Genomic DNA, 6,960 nt, shown 5'->3' with positions numbered 1-6,960 from the left:
GTCCTCTGGGCTCAAGCCACAACAACCCTAACTCATGACAATACTCAACTGGGAGATGCAAATAATATGCTGGAGGACAGGACTACCATTCAGAGGGACCTGAACAGGATGGGAATTGGGCTGGCAGAAGCTTTAGGGAGTTCAGTCAAAGCAAATGCCAAGTCCTGCAGCTGGAACACAACTAGGAAGCAGAGCAAACTGGAGCTAACAGATTAGAAAACAGCTTTACAGAAGAGATGAGGATCCTGGTGTACAAGTTGTGCACTGGCAAGGCCACATCTGGATGCTGTGCTGAGCATTGGACTGCCTAGTACAGGACCAACAGTGATGTACTGGATCAAGTCCAGTTGAGGCCATTGAGATGTTCAGGGCTGAAGCACTCAGTGTTGGAAGAGAGGTGGAGGGAGCTGAGCTTGTTCAGGCTGGGGAGGGGAAGCTCTTGGTGCCTGCAACTACCTAACAGGACAGTACAGAGGAAACAGATCTAGGCTCCTTTTGGAAGTACACAGAGAAAGATTAGGAAGCCATGGGCACACTTTGCAACCAGGGGAACTCCTATTATATATGAGATGGTCTTGGATTGCCCTTGTTCTAGCCACAGCTGAGAGGTAGAGAACAACCTGCTGAAGGTAGCAGATGAGAATTTGAACTCCTAATTCAATGTGTGCTCTCTCAGAGTGTCTGAGATATCTTGAGCAAATGGCTCAGTCTCTGCAACTTGAGTTCCTGTTCTGGGGGTGAGCTGATGAAACAGCACTGTTGTCCCTGCATTATCTGAGGCTTCTGTAAGACAGAGACCAAAGAAGCAAGTAAGAGGAAGATAAACATCTCTTCTAGCTCACAGTAGTGGCTGGACATTCTAAAATGCACCATCAAGAAGGTCTTTGTCCAGTCACACATCCATCACATCTTGAGCCTACCTCCTGAAGAGCATTAATAGTTTTCCTTCCTCTCACATTAAGCAAGGGCACTTTTGGTAGTCCAGTACCAAGGTGATCAAAGGATATTGCTGGTTTTGCTCTTCAGTCTGCCACTGAGGTCACTTGGGTTTAGGATCAAAACTCCTCAGGTAAACTATGTGCAATATTAGTCCTCCATGGGAGCTAATGGGTCCTGGGGAACCTGACATTAATAAAAACCTGCCAAGGACCTGACTTCTGTCCCTAAAAAAACTTCAGGATTTGAATGAGCTCTTTTACAATCAGTGTAAATTAGAGAAAATCTTATTTTGTAGGTACATAACTGTGCACAGTAAACAGGGAGTGAGAATAACAATTAATTCTTTAATATCTGAAGTTTACAGACTAGTAATATTCTTACCACTCTAAAAATGCTTCACAAATTTTGTAAGTTAGAAGGATGCAAGTATTTAGATTCAGCACCCTGGCAAACACAGGGAAAGTTGAAAAGCCAAACACTCTAGCTCAGGCTGACTTTACAAAATGCCAAATAAAAGCCTTCTGTAAATTTAATAACTGCTACTTCATGCCTTGAACATGAACTCAGAGGCGTTGGATTCTGGTTTAGACTGTGATGGGAGGACAGATTTTCAAATTTATCATTGCGTGTGGAGGCACATAGCCAAATTGTTTGAGATCAGGGTTAAAGTAAGTAAGTTAGTTTGCATTTACTGTAGGCTTGCAGCTATACACTGGAGAACTTCCCTGCAAGTCAGCTGATGGGTGGAAACTCGCAGGGCTGCTTGGACCTGACTGTGGGGCCAGCCCTGCCAGTATGAGGTTAGTGGAAACCACCTATAAGTACCATGGGGGAGGTGGGGCGATGGCAACATATACTGTGCCCAGGGAAAAGCTCCTGCCCCTGCTCCCTACCTACACTTAATCGTACCTTCAAGAAACACAAAAAAACGATTCCTGTTTTGCCACTTAAAACAGGAGGAAATATTATTAATGTATCAAATGTTAGATATGTATTGAATGATTTGATCCTATTCAAATCAGCAAATATGCATGTTGACTGTGTCACCAGATATTCAGTAACAGCAATGATGGATTCTTGTTTGTGGAGAATTGATTCTGTAGGATTTCTGATGAGCAAATCTGGAGCTCTGCAGCTGGATGCATGATAACTGTCAGCACAGCACTGCACGTAACTTCCCTGCAAAAGTTTCATTTAGTCTGTTGCTTTGAGGACATGTAAGAATATCTCCATTTGGCTCTCTTCTCAAAAAGTATACTTTGTCAGGGAGTTTCTAGTAGTACCTTAATGCATTTTCAAGGAAGAATATCTTCATGAATCAAAGGTTTACATGCAATTTTTTTCATCTCTTTAAAATTTTTTGTTTCTTTATATAATTATTATTATTACTATTACTATTATTATTAAAATAGCATTTCGCTTACCTTCCTTCTTTCTTTCCTTCCCCTCCAGTTTCTTTTCCATTTTCTCCCCCCTCCTGCACTAGTAAAAGGAAAAGAAGAGAAGGGAACACCACATCTTGGTGAATACTTTTTCAAACACCTTCCAGTTATTATGGCTTGAACTGATGATCAACTGTCGGTTGTCCATTATCTGCATCCTGTTTCTGCCTTTATTTCTTGTTACATGGTAAGTATGTGCTGTGAGTCAGCTGAGGCAGTACAGGCAGAGCTTTCAAAAGTGATAGGTCCTAGTCTTTGGTTTGGTAAGAAAAAAAAGCATTCAGGGCCTGAGGATCTAGTGCCATCATAAATTATAAGAGATTTCCCTCTGCATAGGGAGTTGAAAACACCATATGTCACCTCCCTGTATTTGTCCTAGTGTTTATTTCTTTAGGGTTTGTTTTTTTCAGGAGCTGGAAAGGCTTGTAGTATTACTAGGTAATTGAATTAATGGAAAATTGTCAGCTTGTTTATAGAATGAGTCTAATGAAGCCTATCCCACCTCATGTGATTTCTGTAAAAAGAAAATCAGAAAAGACATAGAAAAGAACAGCAACAACAAAGCACAAACCTGCATCCCATAATGCTGGGGTCAAAACTAGAGATCCATCATTTGGAAGTGGCTTAGTGGGAAACTCCAGCCTATAGTATGTAATCCATGGAACACGTTTTATTTGTGATGGAAACCATATTGCTAATGGAAAGCCCTCTTCACTAAGCATGGCACAAAATGGGAATACTGGTTTGCATCTGTAATAAGTTAGGGAATGGAAGAAGAAAAGCAGGTAGCCTGGATATCTGGAGGGACTTGGACAAAACCATGGGTCACGCAGAAGTTAAGCAGACCTGAACACCACTATCATCCTGCATTATATCTTAGTTACTGCAAAACATCAACGGTGTAGTTAAAATTTTTAAAAAATCAGTCAGCTTTAAATGTGATGAAAGTTCCTTATCTTTCCTCAAGGTCTGCAAGTTTTCTTGTTGTTTTAAGATGAAGGAAAGGGTGCAGTTCAGTGCAGGAATTCCTTTTCCCCAAAATCTGTAAGATTTCCATAGTTTAGCAAAGTTGCCTGAGTAGTTTCTGTTACTGGTTTCTCCTGTTGACCTCAGCAGCACAGTTTGTTTCCCCAGCTTTTTCCATACGGCAGGTTTCCAGGTGGTGTCTGCTTCATTTCCTTTGCAGGCAAATGGGCACATCTGATCTCTTTGCTCGTCACTTCTGGAAACCAGGGTATGGGGGCATCCCACACTAGTAGTGAGGAAATGCCCTTAATATTGAGCACCTTAATGCATGCATTCACTGCTGTGGCCAGCATTACAGCAGTGATGAGGTGCCTTAGACCCAAGTGATTGGTGAGCTCAGCTGTAGTAGCACTCAGACCTCAGAGACTGTGATTCTGAGGTAGTTATCTACCCAAATAGTGCCAACTCCACTGGCAAGCTGGCCATCAATGCCACTTTTGGTTTTCCTTTCTCTTCTCAAACAGGAAACTCTGGCAGAGATTATTTGTGAGATGGGTTAACCAGAAGACAACACTTCTTATTTATTAATGTGATTCTGCTGCACTTGGTCTGATCTCTATCACTCAGTGACTGAATCAAGGGTGGCTCTGCCAGTCCAGTCCATCCCTTTGGGCAAAGCAGGTTTCACCCAGCCTGTTTTTTGACTTCCAGCCTCATGACATGCCTATTACAGGTTCTGACCCTTGCAAATGGCTTTCCTGCTGACAATACATACGCACTCATAATAGGCAATGCAATCTTTTCTTCCCATTTGTAGTGATTCAGGTCTTTTGTAGGTACTTCAGAGTTAACTGGGTTTGGTACCAGAAGCTATAGACTCTTTGGACACTGGAGTTACTTTGAAAAGACCCTTTTCAATGGGTAGATTGTTTGAGACAAAATAATTGACAAAGAAGTTTGGAATGTAAATGAATGTTGCTGTTTCAATTTTGCTTTTAAAAGTTATCAACATCTGATATCTTCCTGCTGAATGTTAGAAGATGGATGATCCTGGGGTATGATTTTCCTTTTTTTTTTTCTCTCTCTGCAAGCTTTTACAATATCCTCAACTTCAAAAAAAAAAAAATCAGAGATCAGAAGAAAAAGCAATTTAGCTGCTTTCTGCCTCTGACAAAGAGGATAACAAGCAAATAAACAAACAAAAACCCCTCCAAAGTCTTCAAACCTGAAGATGGGGGAAAACGAGGAAAACTTTTGGGGAGTCCCTTGAACATGTACATTTAGTCCTGAGCAATCACAACTGGAGAAAATTATTCATACTCTTGAAGGTGTACTATCTGGAAGATTTGGAAAATGTGATCTTTTTTTTGCTTTGAATCTTGCAAAAGGATAAAGAAATGACATTTCATAACCTTAATGATCATGGTTTCACAATTTCAACTTTTTTTTTTTTTATATTGGTGTTGCACATTTCTCCTGCTGTGCTTAGTCTCAGCACCCACTTGGTAATTCTACAGGTTTCTCTTGGTGTTGGCTTATCCGGTGTATGGTGAAGTACCTGGTTATCTCTACCCTTATTCCTTTCTGCTCCTGTGAAGCCCAAGCCTAGGAATAGCTACTGATTCTTGAAAGGATTTTACAGAAATGATGGTTGTGACAGACATTAGAACAAGGGGTAACAGCCAGAAACTATGTTTCTGGAAGCTCAGGTTTGGCAGTAAGAAAAATATCCTGCCCCAGGGTGGTGCAGCCACCCAGAGATACAGGGGATGTCTGCCCTTGGAGGCTTCCAAAGTCTCTTACCACCATGTGTGTCATGCTGTGGGTCAGAGGGATGGGATTAGGCAGTGAGGCCAGGAATATGCAGTGTGGTTTGCAGCCATGGAAACACATCCATCCACGCAAGGCCCAGCTGTTGATGGGAAAGTTGCTGTATTCTGCCACTGATAAATTGCCCAGGCACCACTGAACACTGAAGAGTCTCCCTCTGCTCCCTGCACACACTGGTAGGCTTTCCCAAAACTGCACTCCTCCCTGAGCTGGTACTTTCTAGACTAATGCAGACAGTGACAGCAGTTTCTCCTCACCACTGCTAGGCTGCATGCATGAAGGTCTTCTTGTCTCCCTTGTGCAATGGGCTTCCTGTCCCCATGCATACTGGCAACTTGCTCTTTACTGCATGCCTGATGGGGGCTGTAAGCAATGTTACCTGTCTGTGTGCAGGGACACTAATAGGTGTGTATGGAAAATAGCTAGCTTGATCCACTCACCCTTTTCACGCCTGCGTTAGAAAGCACACATCTGACTATACAGCCAGACTTCAGGCACTGAGCTCCCTTCCCGTAGGAGTTGTGCTTATTAGTACCTGAAAACACGTTGCAATTTGTGCCACCAAACTCCCTCCTCAGTTTTTATCACTCCAAGATTTGAAGTCATTGTGATCTTTCTGCTTTACATCTGATGCACTGCAGAAGCCTCCAGCTTTGTATCATCATCAGTCGATCACAGCAGCTTATGGGCCAAGGTCACTAATGACTAATAAGCTGTCTTGTGGCACTTCTCCTTTGTCTTGGCTTATGTTTGCAGCAGCTCTGAGACTCATCATTCACTATAGAGCTTTGCACTGTGGGGTGGAGGACAAAAGGGAGGAATGGCAGGGTGTCCTGGTTTAACCAGGATAGGGTTAAGTTTCCCCAGCAGTGGGGGGGGGGAGCTCTAGCTGGTTATTCAGATACCATGCAGACCTCACATCTTGGCACGAGTCACATTTTCCTGGCGCGGGGTTCGCGCCGCCAGGTTTTCTCTCACTGCTATATTGGTAGATATTTTGCCCTGTTCATTGTTATTACTGTTATTCTTATTGTTATTGTTGTTGTTGGTTGTGTTGCTGTTGCACTGTTGTATTAAACCTTTCCTTATCTCAGCCCGGGGCTTTGTATTTCACTCCCTTTGTGGGGGAGGGGCAGCGGCCGCGTGGTCTCAGACCCCGGCAGGGGCTAAACCATTACACAGGGGATTTGCAGAGAGCTAGCACTGGCTCATGCCCTCGCTGGCTTGCTCCCTGTCTTGGGCAAGGAAAATGCAGGTGCAACACAAGCTTTGTGGATGTGCGATGTGGGCTGAAGCACTGTCCATGCCACCCAAGCATGGGCACTAAACTAGTCAGCCCCACAGTCCCTTGACCTGTGATAAATGAGTACAGAAGCTGAGAGCACCTGCAAATCTGGGGTGTCTCAGACACAATGGACAGATAGGAGTAGCTGAAGTTATAAAAAACCACCAGTTTTCTACAAATGATTTAAGGGAGTCCAATCAGAGCAGCATCACCCACTCAAGCCAAAACCAAATCTAGTTGCTATTTGGGAGTTATTTCCAGCTAGTAACAACCTTGACAGGTAGCAGATTATTAGGTTAATGGTCTCTGCTGCTTTCTGAGTTGTCAGTCCCCTGTACTGTTCATTAGTCCCTGGAAAGTGACTGCATCTCTACTGAAGGTAAGAGAAGTGAGTAAGAAACCTTAGTTCTCACATGGGCAGAGGTGTGAGAGTTATAAACTGAGGCAAGCCTAACACCAGTTCCTTCTGCAGCACCAGAAATGCATTCAGTCCTTCTC

This window comes from Strix aluco, chromosome 3, assembly GCF_031877795.1.
Source record: "Strix aluco isolate bStrAlu1 chromosome 3, bStrAlu1.hap1, whole genome shotgun sequence".
Taxonomy (NCBI): Eukaryota; Metazoa; Chordata; class Aves; order Strigiformes; family Strigidae; genus Strix; species Strix aluco.
This window is presented reverse-complemented; position numbering follows the sequence as displayed.